The 27151-nt window shown below is 41.5% G+C and overlaps 1 long non-coding RNA gene across 1 annotated transcript; it reads left to right on the forward strand.

Annotated features, from left to right (window-relative positions):
- The first annotated feature begins 686 nt into the window (after nucleotides 1–686).
- LOC117952724 lies at nucleotides 687–26794 on the forward strand. The gene is made up of 3 exons (XR_004658492.1): nucleotides 687–698; nucleotides 16244–16252; nucleotides 26698–26794. It is a non-coding gene; the product is annotated as an uncharacterized LOC117952724 (long non-coding RNA).
- The last annotated feature ends 357 nt before the right edge of the window (nucleotides 26795–27151 follow it).

Raw genomic sequence — 27151 nt, forward strand, 5'->3', positions numbered from 1 at the left:
GAGCATATAACACAAGTCTTTACAAACATTTAAACACAGACACAGACACACACAAAAACACACACACTGGTCAAACCAGTGTTCAGTATTATTACTATGAAAATGCACTTAAAACCCATCTATGAAATTTTGTGCTGTGTGCTGTGTGTACACACACGTACTTGACAGTTCATTCATAAAGAATTCTATATTTGCATTATGGACCTTTTGTCTTTGGTAGCATTATCTTATTGTCAGCAATAAAGTGATGGGATTCAATAGGTTATATGTTTCACAAATTCGTGACATGAATTATCTTGCTATCAATGGGAACTTTTAACACCACTGTTCATGGGACTTACAAGTGGTCTATATATACTAGCAGTGTTTCCAAGTAAAGATTAAATTAACATTTTGATAATGTCTGTTAATTCCGCATAAGTAGGGAGAGATAATCTCTGCAATTTATCCTCTCATTTTCTTCCATGGAGCACCCCTTGGCAGGCATCACAGTGACAGTTTCAAAGAGGACCTTCATGCGGCTGAATAGATCTCACATGACCATTTTTTCCCAGGAGCTGGCTGTCCTGGTATTCACAAAGGAGGGCCTTGCACAGTCCACCTTAACTGGAAAGTCTGGTAGCAGGGGGGGCCAAAAACACAGCTTGATGCTGACAAAGTGCAGGCTATTACAGGTATGTAATGGTTTTGCGTTACATGTAATCTATTTAAAAGCTTCCAATATTTCTATAGCAGCTAGATCACACAGAAACTGACCACCACTAATTATTAAATAAATGTTGGAGTAGATGCTGCTCTTCTGGAGTTTCAACAGATAAATGTCTCTGATGTGCGCTTGGCCATCAGACGGAAGTGTAACAATGAGCAGTTCAGCCACAAAAAAAGTAACATAATGTGTGGTGTGTGTTTCTGTATGCTGGGAGGTGTTTGGCGTACAATAATAAGGAATGTTGTTTTTCATTGTTTACTATTTGTCAGTGTTCTGTAAAGTTTGTGTGTAATGTTTAGGCCTGCTGCCTGAAATTGATCTATTTTTACAAGGTGTACTAAAGTACTGATATTTGAAAATGTTTAAAAGCCATGATGTAAATGTTCATACGTTTGTTAAAAAATAAGGGCGATAGAGCCTTCGCAGTGGGCGCCCCCACCCTATGGAACAACCTCCCCATGCATATTAAAGCAGCACAGACCTTACAAATGTTTAAATCACTGCTTAAGACGCACCTGTTGGCTGTGGGTTTAAACCCTCGTTAACCTGGATTCTGATGTTTTAAAGTGTTGTTTGTCTCCCTGTGATGTATTTTGGTTGGAAAGATTCTTACACTTGTTATTTATGTATTTGACATTGACCCTGTTCCGCACTTTGGTCAACTGTTGTTGTTTTTAAATGTGCTATAGAAAAAAAAATTGACATTGACATTGTTGTATAACCGTTAAGAGTAACAGTTGTTTTGTATTTACAATGTAATTGGATATGGTACAGATACATTAAAGTATATTTTTTTCACCTGGAAGCAATCCTACAAGTCTTACGACCTTTAGTATAGTGGTAACACATTTGCAAGCATGTGCAAGGTAGAAAGTAATTTAGCAAAGTAATGATAAAGTTTATTGACCATTAACTGCAAAGTATGCTTTTTTTGGTAATTGTATTAAGTCGAAAGTATACTTGAGCATATCATTAGCACAGTAAGAATATCTTAAAAGTATAAAGCTTATATATTTGTAAGACATTAATAAATTATTTTAATGTACTTATTGACAAACACAGTACACTTTAATTGTACTTATTAAGCCCATATTAGTACATATAAATCCATGTGCTTAAAGTACCGAAAATAAACTTTAAGTTGTTCCACTTACTCACACAAAATTACATAAAAAAAATACACTTCACGTTGAGCTTTTCTTTTTCATCTTTTCAATTTTCAACTTTACACAAACGCATTTTGTTCAAAAGTATTACCACGCTACATTGTAGCACTTAGGTTTTGACTTCGGTGCATGCTGGTTTACCTAATTGTGGCTAAGTCTGCTCTCATTAGCTGGGTATCTTGCTTCAAAGCTAATAAGCTAGTTAACATGGTAATAATGCCAACAAATATTATTTTAGTAAACAGTTCGTTTACTAAAATAATATTTCACTTACCAAAAAACCTGGAGCATTGACTTCTTGGAGAGTCTGTTAGCACATTTATACATGCAGCAAGCCACATTATGTATTGAATATCTTCATAAAAAAAAAATTCTATAAAAAGCACAAACATGGCTGGCGTAGCAGTGTTGTGTAGCTTTAGGTGAAGAGACTGCAGCCAGCGCTTGATCGTGGCAAGCAGAACTTTTTCATACAAAGTCAAATTTTTTTAATTCAAAATCAAAACGTTTTGTTCTGCAAAAAAAGACAAACTGGGTTTTTGGTTGCAGTTATAACGAGATATGCTCTCAACCCTTTCATTGCATGGGTTATAAAGAAACAAAAATAACTTCATATTTTCCTTTAATATTTATGTGGCTACAGTTTGTAACAGCAAAATCATGTAAACAACAAAGCTTAGGGCCACTGTTCAGAAGTTTTACTGCTGTCCAGCAGTAATTTTCTTTTTCATGGATTGTCTACAGTTCTTTTTTTTTTTTTTTAGAGAAGTTGATGGTCCATCCATCCATCTTCGACCGCTTATCCGGTATCGGGTCGCGGGGGCAGCAGCTCCAGCAGGGGACCCCAAACTTCCCTTTCCCGAGCCACATCAACCAGCTCCGACTGGGGGATCCCGAGGCGTTCCCAGGCCAGGTTGGAGATATAATCTCGCCACCTAGTCCTGGGTCTTCCCCGAGGCCTCCTCCCAGGTGGCCTCGGGGAAGTTGATGGTTGATGGAAGTTGATGGTTGATGGGAAGTTGATGGTTTTAAAGTAAAAGAAAAACATTGAAGAATAAGAATGCCCCTGTCTTTTTTTTTCGTCTAGTAACTACTTTTATACATTCTAAATATCGGGTTAATAGTTTTTTTTTTTAAATTGTAGCTGTGGTGTTTAAGGGCATAGAACTCAAGCAAATCAAATGTTACTAGTGTTAAAACAGTTTCTCTCAACAGGAGCTAACAAGGGTGTGCTGTTTTTTCTTTTGTATTGATCCAGGACTTGATTTGCAAGGTAATCAAATGTTTATTTTATTTTTTTAATCTCAGAATATGGCCCACCTGACCATCTATTGGTAACAAAATTCATGAATATAGAATAATTCATAGGACAAATTGACCGATGATATTGGTCTTGCTCTGTGGAGAAGAGCCAATTTCCTATCATCACATTACCAAATGGATGATAGACGATAGCATTTTGTCGCCATAGCAACAATTCACCATAGTATTTGAATCGCAGGGATGTATGGGTTATGTTGAGAGAGAGAGAGAGAGTTTATAGCAGGCCATTCCTGAGGAAACCTTTTGAGTAGGCTACCAAAAAAACTATTGCAGACCTGTTTGTGATGAACACTGAAGAGTTTATAGCTTGCATGTTAGACGGCGTGCACCAATTGTTATAGTCATTAGTAACAATGGTACATAAATAAATAAAAAGATAAGAAGATTAGAAAAAAAAGATTAATTAATTAAAGAAAGGGGAATTACGGACAATTTTTGTTAATCTTGATCGCTATAAATATACTTTTGATTGAAAAAAAACCCAACCTGAATCGGTGCAGGCAACACTGAGTAGCTGCAGCTACGTGTACAAGCTTCCACTGGGCTAAGACGGTGGTTATCAGGGCAAGCTTTAGGTACTTGAGCAATGTAGTAGTTACGACCATACCAGTTACTATGTAACTACGTGGAATTGCCTATTTTTCGCTCAGGGGATTGTTGTCGGCTGCGGGAGGCAAGGAAGGCAAGGACGAAGGCTGCGTGCCAAGCCTCCTACTCATCAACACCAGATAGATCATACACAAAATGGATGAGCTACAAATACACACGGATCTGCTGCGTTATGATTTTCACAAAAGCCTGGCTCAACACACTTATCAATAGCAGCTAACAGATAGCTCTAGAAGCTAACCAGGCAAGCCAGCTAACCACGAGCAAGAACAAGACATGGTAGGCGTATTAAAACAATGTCTGACTTGAAAACGCATTTGATGTTATGTAAGGGCCCTGCTCATGTTGTACAGAAATATTAATTGCATTGTGTGTTTGTTAAGAGGCACAAAGGCACTCACCCTCCCGTTTTAGCTCAGTGGAAGTTTGTATATGTACTACTCTACGCGCTAGTGTTGCCTGCAACAATACAGGTCTGGGGGTTTTTCAATTGAAATTACTCACATGTTTATAGCAATCAAGATCAACATAAATAATGGCCGAAATTCTCCTTTAATTATTTGAATTCTGTGTGTTTAGCAACATAGTACTCTTAATAGTAGTAATAATAATAACAGTAATCTTACTATTTAATACACTTTCAAAGCCTACTGTTTCTTTTTCATGTGACAGCTGCTCATTCTACAGCTCTGACACTTTAAATTTGACACAGCTTGTGTCTGAAGCTAGCAGATCAATACCCTGTCTGCTGGGGATTATTGACTCTCTCGAAATTTCCGGGTGATAGGGTAAATTGGTCCAAGTCAGAAGTGTTCCCTTTAACAGCTAGTGCACTGTAACAGCCTTCCAATCAGGTGCATTATAGTGGCCAAAGCAAGGTAATATATATTTCGGTATCTTTTTCCTCCCCATTTAAAAGACCTCTTTAAGTTGTGCTCAGGGATTCTGGGAGGAAAGCAAGGTTCCAGTCTAATGGGAATATTAACAACTTTAAAGAATTTCATTTCACCGCAGCCAGAGAGTAAGAGACCAAGCAATAGAGAGATGAATTTAATGAAGAATAAAAGAGGAAGAAAAGAGGAGAAAATTACAGGTCAGCTGAACCCAGTGTTTGAGACCCTTGGGTCAAACAGAGGATGCAGATGTAGCACCAGGCTGTGGGATGACGGGGAGAAAGACCAGTACGAAGGATATACTGCAGAACAAAAGACAACAAAGGCAGAGAAAGAAACACTGATGATTGTTCTAATCAGCCATCAAACATGTTCATTGAGTCAACAAATTAGTGTTAACAAAAAAAGTTAAAACAATGCTAATATTTTATATCAATATACTTTTCATGTTTTTAAAGTATAAATAAATACTGGAATAAATAAATTCAGAACTACATAAATAAATGAATTAATAAATGCGTACATTATTGTTAGTGTTATTTATGTATAAATACATAAATAAGAACTGAATGATTTAATAAACAAATCCTCCAATAAATGTATAATTAAAAAGATATACTCTGCAGCTTGTTGTGTTGATTAGATCTTACACCTAGCATACTGAGAAACCTCAAAACATATGGATTTGGAAATAACACTTTTTGGGAGATGTCTGACCAATAGGGAGAGTTTTCATTCAAGGAACCCGCCCACAACTTCAAGGGAATATGCAGAGTCTGGTCATATAATTACAATAGCATGAAAAAGTTCATTTATATCAGTAATTCCATTCAAAAAGTGACATTTTTTTTAAATTGTTATGATCATAACTGACAACTAATGAAAATCCCAAAAAAATTAGAATATAACTTAAGACCAATAAAGAAAAAAAAAGTTTTTTTAGAAATGTTGGCCAACTGAAAAGTAGAACCAGGAAAAGTCTGAGCATGTACAGCACTCAATACTTAGATGGGGCTCCTTTTTCCTGAATTACTGCAGCAATTTGACGTGGCACGGAGTTGATCAGTCTGTGGCTCTGCTCATGTGTTAAGAGAGCCCAGGTGGCTCACCTAGTGGCCTTCAACTCTTCTGAATTGTTGGGTCTGGGCGCATCGCATTATCCTCTTCCTAATACACCATAGATTTTATATAACCGGTACCTTAAACCAGGTACCGGTAGCTTTGGCACTGTGTGCAGGTGCCAAGTCCTGTTGTAAAATGAAATCTGCATCTCCATAAAGTTGGTCGCCAACAGGAAGCATTACTCTGCTCTAAAACTTCCTGGTAGACAGCTGCGTTGACCCTAGACCTCAGAAAACAGTGGACCAAAACCAGCAGATGACATGGCACCACAAACCATTACTGACTGGAAACTTTATGCTGGACTTCAAGCAACGTGGATTCCATGCCTCTCCTCTCTTCCTCCAGACTCTTTACTTTCATCAGAGAAAATAATTTTGGACCACTCAGCAGCAGTCCAGTCCTTTTTGTCTTTAGCCTATGCGAGATGCTTCTGATGCTTGTCTTGTCAAAGAGTGGCTTGACATAAGAAATGCGACAGCTGAAACCCATGTCTTGCGTACGTGGTTCTTGAAGCACCTCCAGCTGCAGTCCACTCTTTGTAAATATCCCCCACATTTTTGAACGGGTTTCGTTTCACAATCCCTTTCAGGGTGCCCCATCTTTTCCTTCCTTTTGCCTCTCTAATGATGTGCTTGGACACAGAGCTCTGTGAAAAGCCAGCCTCTTTACCAATGACCTTTTATGTTTAGCCCTCCTTGTGCAAGGTGTCAATGGCCGTCTTTTGGACAGCTGTCAAGTCAGCAGGCTACAGCTGTGTAGCCTACGGAACTAGATTGAGAGACCATTTAAAGGCCTTTGCAGGTGTTTTGAGTTAATTAGTTGATTAGAGCGTGGCACAGGTGTCTTCAATATTGAACCTTGTCACAATATTCTAATTTTCTAAGATACTGAATTTAAGGTTTTCATTAGTTGTCAGTTATAATCATCACAATTAAAAGAAATGAACATTTGAAATATATCACTCAGTGTGTAATGAATGATTATAATATACAGATTTAACTTTTTGAATGGAATTACTGAAATGAATCAACTTTTTCATGATATTCTAATTAGATGACCAGCATCTGTATTTGTGGAGCTCGGAGATGTTTGGGACTGAAACATCTTTTTAGTCCGTTGCAGTGTAAAACTGTTTTTTGTCATGTCATTTTGTCATTAAATCTTATTGGTAAATCTTTATGGACTCTCCTTCCCCAGAAATTTAGAAGTATGCAAATAAGTCATCCCATGTTTTATTCATAGAATTGAAACAACCATCCCAAGAGGCTTAAGTCCTCTCTTTGAATAGACAAAGGGGATGATGCCAATGCAAATCGCATTAGGAAATATTAACTTCAGGATTCTCTTAAGTAACTTTTTTTTTTTAGATGACATTTCTGTATCTCTGTATTTCGATGACTAGTAAATCATTTTATCCCTAAAGAGCTGGAGCAGAGGGACAATCTAAATTTAGCATTCATTGTGAGAAGGTTGAGTTTTATCTCCATCTCATGTACTCTTATTGCAATCCATTTGTCAGAAGGATTTATTTCTTCAGCTGGAGCATCATTTCTATACCTTTCTACGTGTGAATCATTGGTTAGTACTTCTGCAGCAGACTTGTTCAACAGGACTATCACTATTCCAGAGCCACTTATTATAACTATATTTTCTGTAGTCATAGTTCTATTATCCTAACTGTTACCTCAACCCATGTTCTCTCAGATTAATAATACAATTATGAATTTCATCTGTTTTTATGTGTTGTGACAGTAGAAAAAAGTAGCTTAGAAAAGTTTTTTTACTAAAAAAAAGAATTACCTGCCAAACCCTTTATTCCAGAGATCAAGATAAAAGCTTAGGGAATAAATATTAAGAACTAACAAACAATATTCTGGAATTTTCCCAATCGTTTTTACTTCATGAACACAGGAGAGAAAGCAATTTAGTTAAGACTTTTTTCCCCTCACTTCCACCCTCTGGTCTTGAGTAAAATTAAGACTTTCATTTAGGCCTCAGTTACGTAGGTAGGCCTCTGTTCGTATTCAGAGGCATCCAGCATAAAGAAATTTTAAAAGTATCCAAATTTAACGTTAAAGCATAATTAAGCTTTTACTCTGTCTGAAAAGCACAATTTCCTAAAATTGTGCAGCGGGATTACAATACAAAAGTGGACTGCCCTAATGCTGACGTCCCATTATTCTGACAGCTCTAAAAGTCTGACATATTGTCTATTGACCCAAAAGGTGGTGAATTTAGATTTTAGTTGGATATTCAACAGACATTTATCAGCGATTCTTAAATCTCTTTATGGATGACAGATTAGGATCTAAGTCTCATTAAATAAAACAATGCATGTATAAATAAATACTAGAATAAATAAATAAAGATACAGAACAATATAAATAAATGAATAAATAAATGCGTACAATGCTTTAAATTTATTCACAACAATTTTGAAGCGGGGAAAATTTTGGAGAAATAAGAGAACAAAGGACTGAGGGAACATAGGGCCTAAAGTAACATAGGGATTACCCCACCACGGTTAGTTATGTAATTCAGTTATTGTTTTGTTGATCAAATCCTATCCTGTTGTCTACTGGCTTGACCTCTGTGATTTGATTCTGAAAGCAGTGGCTAGCTTGGAAAACAAAGCTACACAGAGCAGGGTTTAATTCATCAATGTTCTAAAGGTTTAATGAGACACACAAACATCACGATTATATGTTGATTTAAACAACTTTTATCTTATCTTTTATGCTACTCACAGAGAGGCAGAGAGTCAGTAAAGTTACACACGTCCTGTGTATGAAATATCTGTATCGTCGCTGCGCTCCATTTTTATGAACTATGTTATTCTGGCCATGGGTCACATCTCTCGCCTAGGTCCAGCAGGCTCCGTCTCACACACTGTTACTCTACGAACTGAAGTTAGTTGCATTCAATAACTTCTTCTATGTTTTTCACCAAGGCGGACGCGATAGTAGTTACCAGTGAAAAAACGCTGGTACAAAAACAGGTTTGCCTCTCATGCTTAACGATATACAGCTGTGTTTATAACAATTAACATTGTGGACAAATGTCGGAAATGTGTGCGCGGAGAGTAAGAGGAGAGAGAGTTGAGGACAGATCCAACACAGACACGGCTTTACAGAAGAAATGGGTCATGTAACGCATAATTAAACCATATCCATATAAACAACATTGCAGCGGATCCGGGGACATTAGGTGCACCTGTGCGTCCTAGAAGAAAAATATTAGGCTACTTGCGCCATAAAGCTTCTGAGCCACGAGACACTGGTCACTGCAGTTGTCAGAAAAACAACACAGACGGGACAAAATGTTGTGTTTACTGGTAAACCTTGAGGCCGACGTTTAACCGATTGCTTTCTGTTGTGGAATTTTCCTCCCGTTACTGCGCGGTGAAGGAAACAACTCTGACGGGCACATGATCAGACAGTGGTTTACGGAGCAGTAGATTGGCTTTGCAAAAAACCTGGAATGTTCTATGAAAAAAAAATTGCTCAGTCACGCAAATTTGATAGTGGGAAGTCAAGATCGTGATCTTGATTAAAATTCGATTAATTGTGAAGCCCTATTTCAATCCATATTTTACAACAGTAGTTCTATACATGTGACAACAAAATTGCATTGTGTCCTTATAAGCAAAAGCCACGAGCAGCACAGCAGGACACAAATCAAGAGGATGGAGCCAGAAAAGATCCAAGATGCTGTGGATGTCCTCTTGGAACCATTGCTAGCAGAGCCTCCGTAACAACATTGTTTCAGCAACCACTGCAAATATGCCATTGCAAAGCTACAGCAGGAGAAAACCAAACTACGAACTTTGGATGAACAGGTTTTTGCAAATGATGTTGAAAATGTGAAAGCACTAACTGGACTTTCCACGTTTGCCGAGCTGAAAGTAGTTTCATGTAGTGTTATTTTATGTTTTCCGACAATAATTCAATTATTCCTTCTGGTTAAACACTATTTAATACATACAAACAAACATGTACGTGCACAAATTATATACATAAATGTATTACATTTTCACTTTGATTACTTGTGTGCATTGTATTTATTTATTTATTAAATAAATCTGTATTTGTCTAACAGTACAATTCAAAATCCATCACTTTTCATTTGTTTTCTTTGTGCACGCTTGCGTTTGGCTAATTCCAGTTTGCAGACTGCACTTCCAATTCAAAACACTAAGATGAGTAGTCTGCAAACAACTTCTGTGCATGTACACTCTTTTACAAATTCCCAATGTTTTGTCCTCAGTATCCAGAACAGGCATACCACAGTAACAGCCTTCAGACAATTTGGTGTCATGCTGATGTATGGGTGCTGTAATTTTTTTTGGCAATAGCTCAGGAATGACACATGTTCGGCTAAAAGTGTGAACCTTTCCAAGCATAGTTTCAAAGAAGACTGTATCCAGTAGAATTCTCTCATTGTGAACTTTTCCTTTGCCATATATCCCTGGTCCCCAAACAACAAAGTCACAGTAGCTTGCTTCTGCTAAGTGAATTTGTGTTTGATCTTCGTAACAGAAGTTCCTGAAATGCTCACGTTATATTGATTTATTAATTTGTGTACAGGTTATGATTTTCACGTTAATTTTGTGTGCAGATGCCGATTATAGAATGTGACCATTTTACAAACTGTCATGACACTGGGCTGCTCTGGGGGATGCAAAAACAGGGAAAGAAAAGGCTATATGCGGGAAGGTGACCACAACTCGCACCGGGACACGATCTGCGGTCTCTGGGAGACCAACAACGAGGAAATGAAACGCACATGCCCTCATGTTCTATGCCTCATCTGAAACAAACATCCATCCATCCATCCATCTTCGACCGCTTATCCGGTATCAGGTCGCGGGGGCAGCAGCTCCGGTAGGGGACCCCGAACTTCCCTTTCAAAACTACATCAAACAGCTCCGACAGGGGGATCCCGAGGCATTCCCAGGCCAGGTTGGAGATATAATCTCTCCACCTTGTCCTGGGTCTTCCCCGAGGCCTCGTCACAGCTGGACGTGCCTGGAACATCTCCCTAGGGAGGCACCTAGGAGGCATCCTTACCAGATGCCCAAACCACCTCAAGTGGCTCCTTTCGACGCAAAGGAGCAGCGGCTCTTCTCCGAGCTTCTCCTGGATCTTGTTCTTTCGGTCATGACCCAGCCTTCATGACCATAGGTGAAGGTAGGAACAAAAATTGCCCGGTAGATCGAAAGCTTTCCCTTCTGGCTCAGCTCCCTTTTCGTCACAACGGTGAGATAAACAGAACGTAATACCGCACCAGCTGCTCCGATTCTCCGACCAATCTCACGCTCCATGGTCCCCTCACTCGCGGACAAGACCCCAAGGTATTTAAACTCCTTCACTTTGGGTAAGTACTCACTCCCTACCTGGAGAAAGCACTCCATCGGTTTCCTCCCAAGAACCATGGCCTCAGATTTAGCGGTGCTGATTCTCATCCCAGCCGCTTCACATTCGGCTGCGAACCGATCCAGTGAGTGATGAAGGTCACAGGCCGATGACGCCATCAGGAACACATCATCTGCAAAAAGCAGCGATGAGATTGTGAGCCCACCGAACTGCAACCCCTCCCCGCCCCGACTACGCCTTGATATCCTGTCCATAAATATTATAAACAGGATTGGTGACAAAGCACAGCCCTGGCGGAGGCCAACCCTCACCTGGAACAAGTCCAACTTACTGCCAAGAACCAGGACACAGCTCTCGCTTTGGTCGTACAGAGATTGGATGGCCCTGAGAAGGGACCCCCTCACCCCATACTCCCGCAGCACCTCCCACAGTTTCTCCCAGGGGACCCAGTCATACGCCTTCTCCAGATCCACAAAACACATGTAGACTGGTTGAGCATACTCCCAGGCTCCCTCCAAGATCCTTGCGAGAGTAAAGGTCTGATCCATTGTTCCAAAACCGGGATGGAATCCGCATTGTTCCTCTTCAATCCGAGGTTCTTCTATCGGCCAAACCCTCCTTTTCAGTACCTTGGAGTAGACTTTACCAGGGAGGCTGAGAAGTGTGATACCCCTGTAATTGGCACACACCAATTGTTGTGGAAAGAACAGCCAGGGGGGAGGAGCTCCGAGAAGGCGCTGTTGTCACCTGGTTTCAGCCAGGTTTCCTCTGACAAAAGAAACTCCGGAGCATTGGTCATGAAAAAGTAATTGAGGTCTTATTCTTGAGTGATCTAGTGTTGATCAGGGTCAATTGGGCGCCGTTTAGTCTGTTTGGAAGCACGACTGAATGGGCGGAGATTCCTGTGCACGGAGCTTCGCTTGGATCGCTTCCTGTTCCAGCGGCGGGGAGAATGGCACTCAGAGTCTGGTGCAGTCGACTGGAGCCTCTGGGGTCGGGTGCGCTGCCATATGGGTGGCGGCGAAGGTCAGGGACCTCAACGGACCAAACCAGGGCGGCAGAGGCTGGCTCTGGGGACGTGGAACGTTACCTCTATGTGGGGGAAGGACCCAGAACTTGTGTGGGAGGTGGAGCCCTACCAGTTGGATCTGGTGGGGCTTACCTCTACGCACAGTCTTGGTTCTGGAACCGTAGTCCTGGATAGGGGTTGAACTCTGTCCTACTCTGCAGTTGCCCAGGGTGTGAGGTGCCGGGCGGGTGTTGGGATACTCACAAGCCCCCGGCTGAGCGCCGCTGCGTTGGAGTTTACCCCAGTGGACGAGAGGGTTGCCTCCCTAGGCCTGCGGGGGGGGGGGGAAATTCTGAGTGTTGTTTGTGCATATGCACCAAACAAGGGTTTGGTGTATTCAGCCTTCTTAAAGACCTTGTATGGAGTCCTGTACGATGCTCCAGTAGGGGACTTAAATTAGGAATTTCTGGAGGAGGCCCCTGTCCGACGGGCTTTCTACTCACACCGCCAGCGGAGCTTTTCGTGCATCTCTGCGGAGGCTGGGGGCATTGAACCTGACTGGACAATGTTCAAAGCTTCCATTGCTGAAGCTGCGGCGGGGAGCTGTGGTCTAAGGTGCCTCAAGGGCCAGTAACCCACGAACACCCTGGTGGACACCAGGGGTCAGGGAAGCCGTCCGACTGAAGGAGTCTTTCTTCGGACATATCCCGGAGGACTCCGGAGGCAGTTGCAAGGTAAAGACGGGCTGTCTTAGTTGACATACCCCTTTAACATTGCGTGGAAGTCTGGGACAGTGCCTAAAGAGTGGCAGAATGGGGTGGTGGTTCCTCCCATAGGTGGTGGGCCCATGGGATGGAGATAAGGGTGCCACGTAGCTTCTTCGGGCTGTGACCAACCGGGCTCTGTGGCAAACCTGGCCACCAGGCGCTTGCTGACGAGCCCTCCGTCTGGGCCTGGCTCCAGACGGGGGGCCCCGGGCTTCTTCTGGGCATGGTCACGCCCTCTCTACCTCGGTTTTTTATGGGGTTTTTGAAACAAACAATATTCAAGTATAAAATGTATAGATTATGATAACCTCCATAATGTGCATATCATGGTAAAAAGCCCTCAACTATTTTTTGTGGGAATTATCTGATTTTTATTTGAAGGCAGTATCTGAGGGAATGTGGCGTGTTTTGACCTTTGTAGGCCACGAGGTAGCAAAGCTTTTTCAGCAGGGACACAGCTGGCTTTTCAAAGTAAGTGTAGGATGTTAGATGCTTTGACCCTTCCTGCTTTCTGGTTGTAACACATGCTGGATTTGGATTGAAGTCTATTGCACAGCACTAAAATGTAAAAAGCTGAGTGAAATGCATGTAGCAAATCATCATTGATACATTTACATTTTAACAATTTTGTGAAAACTTTGATCCTGCACTCAACATGTCCTTTTCCTAAGACATCATTGACATACATACTTAAAACCACACTTTCTGATGTGTAAATATAAGTACCTGTCCCACTGTTATTCTGATAACTGCAAAGACTCTTTGAGTACAGTTCTACGTGTGGGAGTGCCCTGTTCAACAACGTGTACATTTTGCTAAGGGATTTAGGGCTATTCATTTGTATAGCCCACGGTATATATCTCTGTGCATGGCCAGGAACTAAAGCTAGAATGACACTCCTCACTGGTCCCTTCTCACTTTTTTGGAAAGGTTATGTTGTACAGTTCTGCACGTTCAGCACGAGTTGGAGGTGGAATTTTCAACACACCCATATGCTGCTCTCTTTCTCTGGGCCTTAGAAAAAAACTATTTGTCTCCCCTCTATTTTTTTACTGCCTGCTACACTAGGCTCATTCCATTTACAGGCGTCATCAGTGGAAGTAGTGCTGCGCAGTTTGTTGACAGCTGCCTGCAATGTGTACAGAATGGCACCTACTTCACGTAACCCGGCCATACAAGCGCAGTGGCCAAATCAAACCAGTCCCTCCTTTTCCACAGCAACCCAAGCTGTCTGAGGCCGTTCATTCAAGCTGTATGAATGACGTACCTGACAGAAAGAAAGGTTTTGATAAACTATATTAAATAATTCACAAGCACAGTACAAAAGAAATAATCAATTAATTAATGCATGAATTTATGATAATTCATGTACCCTTAATGTTAAGTGTTACCAGTGGGGTTATTCTAACCAACAACACACACACACACACACACACACACACACATACACACGAATTGAATCTCATTCAATAGAGCAGATAGCGTCCCTATTGGAAACAGTCATTCCATGTGTTAGTTAGAGTTTGCTCAAGAATCAATTTGTTGGCTAAAAGCCTACTGTGAAATTGTAAACAGGTGTCAGGAAATTGGCCTGTGTGACGAGTAGTCCCTTTAAGTTATGTGGTTCCTCTTGTCAGTCCACAAACATACAAAACACATTACAATCTTTTACAAAAGCTCCAACAAAATCAGACATTTTGGGCCTCAACAAGGCTTTAGGCCTTTTTATTGTGAAAATAAACAGAATCTTTTTGGTCTGGCATCATCGTTCACAAGTATCTAGGCTATCTGTGAATTGGGTTTTCTGCAGAACTCATTGGCTACAATCTGCAGTGTTCACCGGTACACAGTAGCCGGTGGCTCCAGTCGACTGCACCAGACTCCGAGTGCCATTCTCCCCGACCCGCTGAAAGTAATATTGGAAAGAGATTTAGGATGTACAATGGATGATGATACATGGGATTCTATTCTGCCAAATAGTGGGTTGCACATTAGAGAAGCTAGGGGCAAGTTTATTCAATACAAAATCCTTAATAGATATTATTATACTCCTTCTAGGCTCTATAAAATGGGTATTGGCGAAAACGATCCTTGTTGGAAATGCCAAATAGCTAAAGGCACTTTGATGCATGCCCTTTGGGAATGCCCGGTGATTTCTGCTTTTTGGAGCAGTGTTTTAGGCTACATGCAGGGTTGGTTACCCTGTAGTCTGCCCAAATAACCTAGACTGTGTTTACTTGGAGACAAAAGAGAAGTGCCAATGTTAAATAAACATACTTTTAGGGTGTTAAATACTGCTTTGGTAACATGTTCCCGACTCATTTTGAAATTTTGGAAGGACACTCATGCCCCAACACTTAGAATGTGGAAAGAAAGTATGACTGAAAATTCTGCGTTCAAGGGGTTTTGGGAAGACTACACTGTATGAATGAAACCATGAAAGAACAATGGGACAATTTCTGCACCTACATGCCTACAATGTAATTTGGACATCAGCTGTTTACAAAGATTTACATTGAACCTCACTGTTTATGTTGGTTTTGTTTTTTGTTTTATTTTATTATTATTATTATTATTGTTCTTGTTGTTATTATTCTTGTTGTTTTCTTGATGTTGTTATTTTGGTTATTTTTTGTTATAAAATGTAAAAATTCAATAAATATTTGAATTATAAAAAAAAAAATAATGGTCTATTCTCTCCCTCTTGTCTAGATAACATTCTCTCTGTTTCACTCCACAAGCACTGAAATCCTAGACTCTACTGCCCCTTCTCTTAAACCTAATGCGGACCCCTGGCGAAATGACCCCACAGGGGCCCTTAGGCAACACTGCAGACAAGCTGAATGAAGGTAAAAGGACAAATTATATGTATCCCATGGTTTATTAAGGGACAATCTAGTTGCATACCAGCAGGCTGTAAAGGTGGCAACGACACACTATCTATCAGCTGTCACATGTAGCAGTTGCCATGAAGGTAGTGTTATTTGATAAAATTAACTCTGTTAAGAAATCCATGCACCTCTGCTCCAATAGAGGTTTCAACCAGTACCTGTGAGAAGTTTCTCTGTTATTGTATTGACAAATTTGCCAGGCAGTATGCCAGTGTTAATTTTAATGTGTTTGTACTTGCTGCTCCTATGCATGGTGCTGTGTTTGAGGAACAGTTTGAGGCCAGTTTTCATGACGTTGCTTATTGAGGTAGTGCAATACACAAAACTTACCAACTGTCCCTTACACATTGTTAGGATAGTGAAGGCGTTTTTTTATTAGCAACATTGAGTAAAGTCTACTTACTTTTTTTAAAGTCTCGTCTTAGTTTAGGTTCTGTCCCAGCTGCCTTTAAACATGCTGTGGTCAGGCCCCTACTTATAAGAAGCCTCATTTTGTCCCCACAGTGTTGACCCCACAGTCTATCACTGCCTCTCTTTCAAAGGTTTTGGAAAAAAATGTTATTTTATACAGTTACAAGCCTTTTTGAAACAGAACTCTGTGTTCAATCTGGTTTCACATCACAGCACTGAGTCTGCACTGCAGAGAGTACACAACGATACTGCCTTTGAACCCGAATGACAATGTTGCACTACACTCCTTGCTTAGTTGTATTAATGATATCAACTTGTGGCTTTCTCAAAAATGTCTAAAACTGAGAGTATCATCTTAAGTACTTTTAGCAGGCCAAGCAGTCCAGCTTTGAGTTTGGGAGTTCTGGCTCCATACCTTAAGCCAGCTGTTAGAAATGTGGGGGTTACCTTTGACTGCAACATGAAATTTGACAAGTGTTGTCTCCTGGCTAAAATTAAGCCTTTCCTAACAGGCATGATCTAGAAAAGGCTGTACATGCTTTTATTAGTTCAAGTTTGGATTACTGTAAGGCCTTTAATGTTTGGTTTGAATCGAACCTCCATCTCACGTCTTCAACTTGTGCAAAATGCTGCTGCTTGTTTTTGACCAATACATCTAGACGTGCACATATCACTCTCAGTTTCACACCCTACATTTGCTGCCTGTGCGTTTTAGAATCATTTTTAAGATTTTATTGTTTGTTTTTAAGGCCGTAAATGACCTGGCCCCGAAGTATTTGTCTGAGGTCTTAACCCTGTGGGAGCACAGCCTGTCCTTACTTCTTCAAATCAACTGGTTTTAGAAGTCCCAAGGCCAAGGCATAAACAGTGGGTTGATCAGGCTTTTTGCGGTTTCTTTTGTGGATCAAATTACCCCCTGATATTTGAATGATTACAAATGTAGCACTTTTTAGGTCCAAACTTACAACTTATTTGTTCAGAATGGTTTTTAATACCTCAAGATTCAAGAATCAAGAACTTTATTTGCCATTTGTGTTTTCACACATAGGAATAGGGCGGCTGTGGCTCAGTGGTAGAGCGGTTGCCTGCCAATCGGAAGGTGGTCGAAGTGTCCTTGGGCAAGACACTGAACCCCGAGTTGCCCCCGGTGCTGCGCATCGGAGTGTGAATGTGTGTGAATGTTTATCTGATGAGCAGGTGGCACGTTGTACGGCAGCCCCAGCCACAGTGTGTGAATGGTGAATGTTTCCTGTAGATGTAAAAGCGCTTTGAGCAGTTGTTAAGACTGGAAAAGCGCTATATAAATACAGCAAATTTACATTTACATTTACATAACTCTTGTGCGGTGTTACTAAGAGAGTCAAGTCGAGTTTAAAAAGACACACAAAGCATTTACATTATAAATAAATAAAATTGCACAAAACCATTAAAAAGTACAAATAAAAATAAATAGATTTGCATTCCTAAAATGCAAAAGTATAATTGCATATTGCCCTTGGCCCCTAAAGCCAGTCCCTTATAAGATATTGAAGTGCGCAGTTATTATTAAATAAAAAAATAAGATGCACAGTTGTTGCACCGATATGTTATTTTACACAGGCCCTGAGCAAAATAGTTCATTTTGGTTTGGCCAAAAGTCTCACTGCAGCTGGAAAGAAGCTCTTATAAAACCGTGTTCTCTTTGTGATGATGCTGTCCGCTTGCTTGTGTCTGAGATTATATTTACACTTTCTGTTTATGAGCAGGGGGTGAGCTGGATGTGATGTGTCCCCAATAATTCTCTCTGTTCTTTTCTGGCAGCGCTTTGTGTGGATTATGTCCATGGAAGGGAGTTCTGTTCTAATAACCCTATATGCAGTCTTTACGACTCTTTGCAGAGCCTTCCTCTCTGTCTGTGTAGTGTTTCCATACCAAACAGTGATGCCTGTGGTGAGGATGCTCTCTATCACTCCTTTGTAGACGAGGGTGAGAGGGCGACAGTGCAGACCAGCTTTTCTAAGCAGCCTGATGAAACACAATCTCTGCTGGGCTTTCTTCACTGTAGAAACAGTGTTCAAAGTCCAGTTCAGATCCGATGTTACTTGTAGTCCCAGGAATTTGTAACTGTCAGCCCTCTCCACCTCAGTCCCCTTGATAAGGGGCTGCAAGGGAGGTGGGGTTTTCCTGAAGTCCATAATTACTTGTCTGCGTTAAGGCATAGGTTGTTCAACTCACCATAGGCACAAATGTTGTTTACCACACTTAATGAGACCCAGGATGGTAGTATCGTCTGCATACTTAAATGTAAATGTGCTGTATTTATATAGCGCTTTTCTAGTCTTAACGACCACTCAAAGCGCTTTTACATCTACAGGAGACATACACCATTCACCCACATTCACACACTGTGGTCGAGGCTGCCGTACAAGGTGCCACCTGCTCATCAGATAAACACTCACACACAGTCACACTCCGATGCGCAGCCACAGCCGCCCACTTAACAATCAGGGTGTTATCCTGGGTGGGGACATAGTTGTATGTGTACAGGGGGAATAGTTTAGAGCTAAGGCAACAGCCTTGTGGTGACCCTGTGCTAGTGATGAGCTCCGCGGACACCCTCTTTCCCATCCTCACCACCTGTGGTCTTTCAGTCAGGAAATCCAGGATCCAGTTACAGGTGGGAGTCGGGACGCCGAGGTCTGTCAGCTTCTCAATGATCAATAATACCTAGTAGTGATGTGACAATTTCCCTCTCCTGTTTCTATGTGACCTTTTCAGATTTTACTGTTTTCTATGTTTCATTCTTTTATTGTATGATATACTGTTTTGCTCTTGGTTTCTGATGTGAAGCACTTTGGATACCTGCTGGTTACTGTAAATGGCTATATAAATAAATCATGATTGATTGAAAGTAGTAGAGAGAGAGAGAAGTAGGACAGAAAGGAGCAGAAAGGGGAGAGGTTCCCCTCGCACACAGATAAAGGAGGAAATTGCAGGCGGGGGGGGGGGGGGGGGGGGGGGGGGGGGGGGGGGGGGGGGGGGGGGGGGGGGGGGGGGGGGGGGGGGGGGGGGAGTAAATGTTGTGAATAATTGCTGGAGTTTTGGCATATACCAAATTTTCCTGGAATGAAAACAATGGCTCTCCCCGTTTCTCAATCTCAAGGATCCTTCAGGAGCAGGTCAGAGTCCTCCTTAGCATTTGGAGAACATGTGCAATGGAACAGCCTATCAAGTGCACGGCATAGCGGGCTCGCGTCATGGAATTTTTTACCACATTTCAAAACGCTGGATGAAATGGTTGTGGAACTGTTAACTACGCTGTTTAATTATGCTGTTGGAATGGAGAAGATGAATTAGCAGCCATTTCTGAATGTCAAGGAAGGATCCTTCAAAGCCAGGAGGAGGACGCTACGTCATCAACATCCGTCGAAGGACCGTTCCAATGTCGAGCATCCTCCGAATTCCTCCAAGGACTGAGTCCTTAATTCAGAAAATTTCCCATAGACAGAGAAGGATGCATATGTTTATCCTTCGCGGTCCCTAATCACCCACAATCCTATGCACGGGCCTTTGCCGGCTCATTTAAAAAAAAAAAATAGCGGACCTAAGCGGGAGTTATAGCGGCATCGCTGACGGTGAAATTATAATTTAAATGTAAGTATCTTAAGTGTGTGCCGTACATTTGTTATCACCGTTAATGTTTTACATCAATGGAAAGCTTAAGGCTTTAAAGCTTGTACAAATTGCTATAATAATTAGGTAGATACACCCCGAGCTAACGTTAGCTAGCTGAATCCTGTCAGTTAACATTCGGCTGTTAGCTAGCTGGGTTGCTTTCTTTGTAAAGTTTAATGTACGGTGGCATATTCATCTCTTTTTATATGCCGTTACCGTATATGCGTAACGTTAGCAGAGATTTAGAAAGTTGGTGTGTTTATCACTGGTTGTATCAGTAGACGGGGGATAACACTGCACTGTGTTAACTTCACTAGCAACGTTCAACGAAGGCTACCATGTATGAGTACTTTCCCATGTAATAACGTAATGTTATAGCATTCATAACGTAAATATCTTTGTGTGGTGTTAACTGTCTTCGACCAGCAGGGAGACAGAGGCCAAAGAGAGATGTTGAAGACATTATTGGCTATATTAAAGATTGGCATTCTAACAATAAATGCTTTAAATTAACTGGTTTGTCTGTGTCATAAAGTTTTTGGGCGTGTGTAACCTACATCTGGATGGAAAACAGCACAGTCCACACGTGATTTTGTCACTCTACAACTTCGTCAGCTGTCTCGCTTTACTGGTAGAGAACGCACTGATCATCACATGGCTGAGGATGTGTTTGAGTCTCATCCTGCATCGAAAATACACAATCTGCCTACAAACACCAGCAGAGGCTGGTATCACTGACAATATTGATGTCTGTTAAAAGACAGTTTTTTCCTTCCTTGTTCCTTCCCGTGAAACAGTACCTTTCAGTACCAAAGCCTAACATTGAATATTTTGTATGGCAGATGACTTACACCCGACCATAGGGAAAGCCTTAGGTATAAAACACGCCTATGGTTCCGCTTATCGTCCACAGTATCAGGGAAAGGCTGTTAAGGTAGCACAAACAGACTCAAGTGCACGATTCAAAGAGTAATAATATTCATTTGGGAAACAGGAGTTAGAAAGTGGGAAGATGGAAGCCAGAAACAGGGAGGTGGTGGACCCGAGGGTTGGGGGAAGCTCGTGACGTGAGGATATCTTTGAATCAGGAACGGAGGAGGACACGGGAGATGGACCTTGGGAGAACCGGGAGCATGAGCTGAGGAGGAGAAACGGACACAAGGAGCGTAGAAGGAGGCTGATGGAAGCAGGATGCCGTGGGAGGAGGACCGGGGTTTGAAGCCAGCTGACTGGAGGTAACAAAGACAACAGGAAACTGCAAGGAGGAAAACAGAGATCTAAGAACATAAAACACAAGGAGCCAAAACTTTCAGTATAAAGCTGACAAGGTTCATCAGTGTTACTGGAGCTTGATGACAGGCTGGTGTGTGCAGCGGGAGCCGATGATTAATGATAGCCAGCAGGTGTGCGTAGTCAGCTGGCTTCGACAGGAAAGATTGAGAAACCAAACAAAACAGGGAACAGGGCAGGACCACAGAAAATCCAGAAAATAAATAAGCAAAACAATAACTCACGGCCAGCTAGACCCCAACCATAACGATGGCTTTCTTTTAAATGCCTTAAAGAAGGTTAACTATTTTAAAAATTGGTAAATGGATTTGAAAATTGAAAACTACCCTGTATGTATGAAAGACATAGAGTTCCTTAAAGATTCTGGATAACCAAACACAAATTTCTATCATGGAGACTCTTAGGCAATGTTGTCCTCTCTTTTCAGGACATGTCCAACAGCACATTTACTGTTAGCCTGTGTTATTCAGATGGGCACCTAGTTGGCCCACTGTCCAAATTTCTTGTGGAATTTTCTAGTTGTGTGGATGCTCATTTAGCACTGTTCACATTACTGTTATCCGATTCTTTATTCTTACATTTTCTTTGGTCGCCTCTAGCTTCAGCACACATTCCAGCTTAAAAAAACATTCAAGTATAAAAATGTTTAGCTTGTGGCCGGGTTAGCGCAGTTGGTAGAGCTGGCTCACATTTGAGGAGGTTTACTCCTTGACCCAGCGACCCTTCTCTTTTTCCCGTTTCATGTCTTCATCTGTCCTAAAAATGCCCCCCAAAAAAATCTGAATGAAGAAATAAATGTTCAGCTCATGATGGCACTTCTTCAAAAGATTTTCTGCCATTTTACACATTTTAAACTATTAAAAAGCTGATTACAAACATCAGAGATCAAAGCAATCTCCTCTGTGGCCACTGGTTAGTAAGCATGATGCAGTATTTTTGCCGTGCAGTCAAATTGCAACTACAGACAGGAATATGCTGTTTGAGAGAGAGAGAGAGAGAGAGAGACATGGAGAATTGTAGCAGAAGGAACATGGAGCAGGAACATACAGGCAGCAGGTGATTCCAACCACAGATCTAGACTCCACAGATCCAGAGCCCAAAACACCTGCAGGAAGCAATTTGAGGAGAGAGGAGAGGGCAATACTCTGGGGGTAAGAGAGCACAAGACTCTGGGAAAGGAAAGAAGTTGAGTTAGCAACATGCATTAATGGAATGAGGCTGCATACAGATGGAGAGAAGGAGGAAGCGAGAGGTGCTCAGTGCATCATGGGAAGTCCCACAGCAGTCTAGGCCTATAGCGGCGTAACTAAGGGATGGTTCAGGACTCTCCTGAGCAAGCCCTCACTAAAAGCTTTATCAAAGAGGAAGGTCTTAAGCCTACTCTTAAATGTGGAGACGGTGTCTGCCTCCTGAACCCAAACTGGAACCTGGTTCCACAGCAGAGGATCCCGAAAGCTTAACGCTCTGGCTCCCATCCTAATTTTAGAGACTCTAGGAACCACAAGTAACCCTGCATTCTGGGAGCGCAGTGCTCTGGTGGGGTAGTAAGGTACAATGAGCTCTTTAAGATAAGATGGTGGCTGACCATGAAGAGCTTTGTGGGTGAGAAGAAGGATTTTAAACTCTAATCTGGATTTAACAGGAAGCCAAATGCAGAGAAGCTAAAACAGGAGAGATGTGATCTCTTTTCCAGGTTCCTGTCAGAACATGTGCTGCAGCATTCTGGATCAGCTGAAGAGTCTTTATGGACTTTTTCAAGCAGCCTGATAATAAAGAATTGCGGTAGAAGTAACTAATGCGTGGACTAGTTTTTTCTGGATCAATGCAGGATTTTCCTGATTTTTGCAATATTATGTAGGTGAAAAAAGGCTTGAAATTTGCTTTATGTGACAATTAAACGACATTTCCTGATCAAAGATAACTCGTAGATTCCTCACAGTGGTGCTGGAGGCCAGGGTGATGCCATCCAGAGTAACTATCTTTTCGGATAATGCGTCACGGAGTTGCCTGGGCATGTAATTAGAAAATTAAAGGTCATTTAGGTTTTAATATTCTGAAGGCACATTTGAAGTCTAGCTAACTGATTAGTTTCATCCGGATTGATTGATAGATATAATTGAGTTAATATGTGAATGAACAATGATTCTACACAGTACTGGCTTTCATTGTTATGGTGTTTCTGCACTACACTTCTCAAGGATTACCTAATAACCTAACAGTGTGGGTTGGGAGTATTTCAGTTTCTGTCGGTGTCTTCTGAGTTTGTGCTGCTTTGTCTCTTTAGTCTTTGTGGCCAAGGCTTGAACTTTTTTGCTTGCCAGCCACACTGACTAGTTATTTTTTAAAGATTAATTATTTTATTTAATTAAAGTTGATTATGTGTGCTACAATTTACTTTCTATAACTAACTCTATATATGTTTGTTTTTTTGTAAGCAAGTTTTTAGCTAATCTTTAAGAAGTGTAGTGCAGAATCACCATAGCATTGAAAAGCAGTGCTGTACAGAATCATGTTCATTCCGATGTAATTCTGCAGAAGCACTCCTCTTATGATTACTGATTGATTTGTCCTTGTAGGCTGCTTCTAAAAGATAATCAAGTAGTGGAAAGTGGTTTATAACAAAATGAACACAATTGTGCCGTGCAAGCTCTGGGACAGTGAACCTATTTTTGTATGGTGGATTTGAACGGCCGCATTCTGGTGGCTCTACCTTCAATTCACAGGATTGAGGACATTCAGATAGTTCCCCTCACTTTCCTCTACTTGAGACCGGTGCACCGGACTATGATTGGTCTTGTAGAGGCACGGAGCCTTGTGGTGGCTGACTTTAAAGCAGTACAAAGAAGTGTGCGGCGACCAGTTCACCACCAGCTGGTCCCCACAGATGTGCCCTTGGAAGGTTGGGATGCTGTCAACAAAGTCTGCAGTGCGGCATTTCCCTGGCCTCCTATTGTCAGAAATCTTAGAGTTATTATTGATCGGGATATATCCTTTAACACCCATTTAAAACAAACCTCAAGAACAGCTGGCAGCAGACAGGGAAGGGAGAGTGTATAGCTACAGAAACCCCTTCTCTTCTCTGCTTCTCTTCATACTCGTCTACATCTACCAACCTTTATAGAACTGGCTCAGATTTGCCTTGAACCAGCTCTTAATTATGCTATAGAGTTTTGAACTACTGGGGAACTTCTGTTGGAAGAAAATTGTTAGGTCTTTGTCAATTATTGAGCATGGTCCAGAACCACTCTATCTGTAAGCAGATTCACTGTTGAAACCCACATTGTTTTTCTCTATGAGAATGTGTGCACACAAGTAACCATACTCTTCAGATCGAGATCAAACAGTCAGTGATTCCATGCCAGCACAGGTGCCTAATAGAAAAAAGCATAGTGCGTGGCTGGGCAAGCCGGTGTGTCGTAAAGAAGTATCCACGTACCTAACATCGGGGGGGATTGTCTCCGTATATAACAAATATGTAACGGTGGAGCGACATTAATAATCAGAGTAAAAACTGTGAGGTAGGGCGCAGAGCACAGAGGCTAACTGTGAAGCAGGTATACGTCATTGCTTCTGGTTTTAGTTGCAGCTTGAAAAATCAGCGGCTAAAGGTTAGAGTTGTAAATGTAATCGAACTGTTTTTATATTTACGAACGGTGTGACAGTTACTGCGGGGTCGTTTTGCACCCGCTTGTCAAGGGCTACCTCCTTTAATGCCTTCCCCTCAGCAACCTCCTGTTCTGCTATGCCCTCGTCTGCCATAAGACAACACCTGTTACCAATCCTAGAGAGGATAAATGCTCGGTGGCTCTGACCGGCAGAGCGGATGGGGAAATGCACTCCCACTAGTAGATAACAGGAGGTCTGACTGTCAAAATCGGTCCTCGCCGGGTGGCAACACACCCGGGCGGTTAAAGAGGAGTCTTAACTGCCCCCTCAAGGACGGCAGTTCTTTGATTCCCTAGCTCACAACGAGCTTAGGTATTTTTTATACTTTTAAAAAGAAAAGTATACAAAATTAAGCAACTATGCCTTTAGAACTGAGTCTGTTCAAACTGGGTGTTCCTCTGGCTTTTTGGGGTACTAAGCTCCTATTTCCCTGAGCCTTAAAAGCACAGGGTAGCAAAAAGTAGAGAGGAAGAGACAGAGGCTGCTCTTCTGCTGCACATTTTATGAACCAATTCCCCCTGTGACATCAGGGTATTTCCCTCATTGCACAACACAGAAGAGGCCACATGAAGCTTTACATTAACACCAAACATGGTAGTAGTACAGGATCTAGAGAATGCGTGCCGACAGGGTCTGTTTCCCAGAAATTTAACATCCTTTTGTAACCAAATATGAGCCTCTTTTTGTCAGTTCTTTTCCAGTACTTTTCTACACAGTCACAGCATGTTGTCACTTGTTTACATTATGCAGCAGAGATTGTCACTTTTTTACATTATGCAGCAGAGATTGATGTATTTTCAAGCAGTAATATACCTTTAGCTGTTATGGGGTTATCAACTGAACCTTAATTCAACAATATAGCGCTTTTCTAGTATTAACGTCACCATTCACACACAGCCATACAATGTGGCCAAGGCTGCCGCACAAGGTGCCACTTGCTCATCAGATAAACATTCTCACACATTTACACTCCGTTGCGGGGGCAACTCAGGGTTCAGTGTCTTTCCCAGGGACACTTCAACATGGGACTGCAAGGCCAGGGATCAAACCTTCCGATTGGCAGTCTACTGCCATACCACTGAGCCACAACCATCTTAGCAGCGCGCAAACAGGGTACGCACACTGATTGGAGCTCTGGGGAAAATATATTCATGGGGAGCAGCAGTGGGAACGCTGGTTACCTGGGATGATGGCTCCCAACCTCTAATGGGTCTCCATCTCCACACACTGCAGATGAGCCCGCAAGTCAACCCAAAAAGTTCCTCCCCGGATATCTCTGCTGGGTCCACACTGGTCAGATCCTTCTTTCACAAACTAGGAAATTGGATTATTCTTTTTTACACAACTTCTGGGTTAAATACCTGACCCAAATATTTGGTTAAAATAACCCAGCATTGTAGTTAATATAATCCAACTTCTGGGTTAAAAGACCAACCCAATTTTCTGGGTTGAAATATGCAGCACCTACAGCAGGTCCTGCGCAGTCTAAAAGAAACACAGGAAACAAAAAAGAAAAAAAGTGATATCTGTTCAAAGAGCAACCACTCAGTTAGCTTACCAAAACAGACATGTCCCTTTTAAAATAACCTGGAGAAAACATAGCAATATAGCAACAATTCTAAAAATTGACTTGTTTCTTTAACTCTCACTACTTCAGCCAGTGGAGCACTGTATAATATGAAAAGCACAACCCAGCTGGTAAACGTAACTCAACTATTGTGTTGCCTTGTTGCTCTGTAGCAGCACTTGACAAACTGTCAAACTGAAAACATATTTATTTTGACTTTACACAGACTTCAATTTAAAGTCAAGAAAGTAGTTCCTTACCTTGACTACACAACAAAGTTGCACCGAAGAAGCACAGGTCAAAACGGATCAATCTCGAAGTGACGGTTATTTCAAACAACTGAAAATTTCAGAATAACTGGGGTGGGGGGGTTAACATACATGGTTACATTGTAGTTACTATAACCCAACTTCTGGGTCAAAAGACCAACCCAATTTTCTGGGTTGAAATAACCCAGAAAACCAAACCAAACCAACCCAGTCAGATATCATCAGACTACTACCTAACTAGTATTAATACACACTTTAAACACTCAGATATCATCAGACTACTACCTAACTAGCATTAATCTCTAGGCTTTAAACAGTCAGGTATCATCAGAATTTTAACTAACTAGTATTAATACACAGTTTAAACAGTCATATATCATCAGACTACTACCTAACAAGTATTAATACAAACTTTAAACAGTCAGATGTC

This window comes from Etheostoma cragini, chromosome 11 (genome assembly GCF_013103735.1).
Source record: "Etheostoma cragini isolate CJK2018 chromosome 11, CSU_Ecrag_1.0, whole genome shotgun sequence".
NCBI classification, from domain to species: Eukaryota; Metazoa; Chordata; class Actinopteri; order Perciformes; family Percidae; genus Etheostoma; species Etheostoma cragini.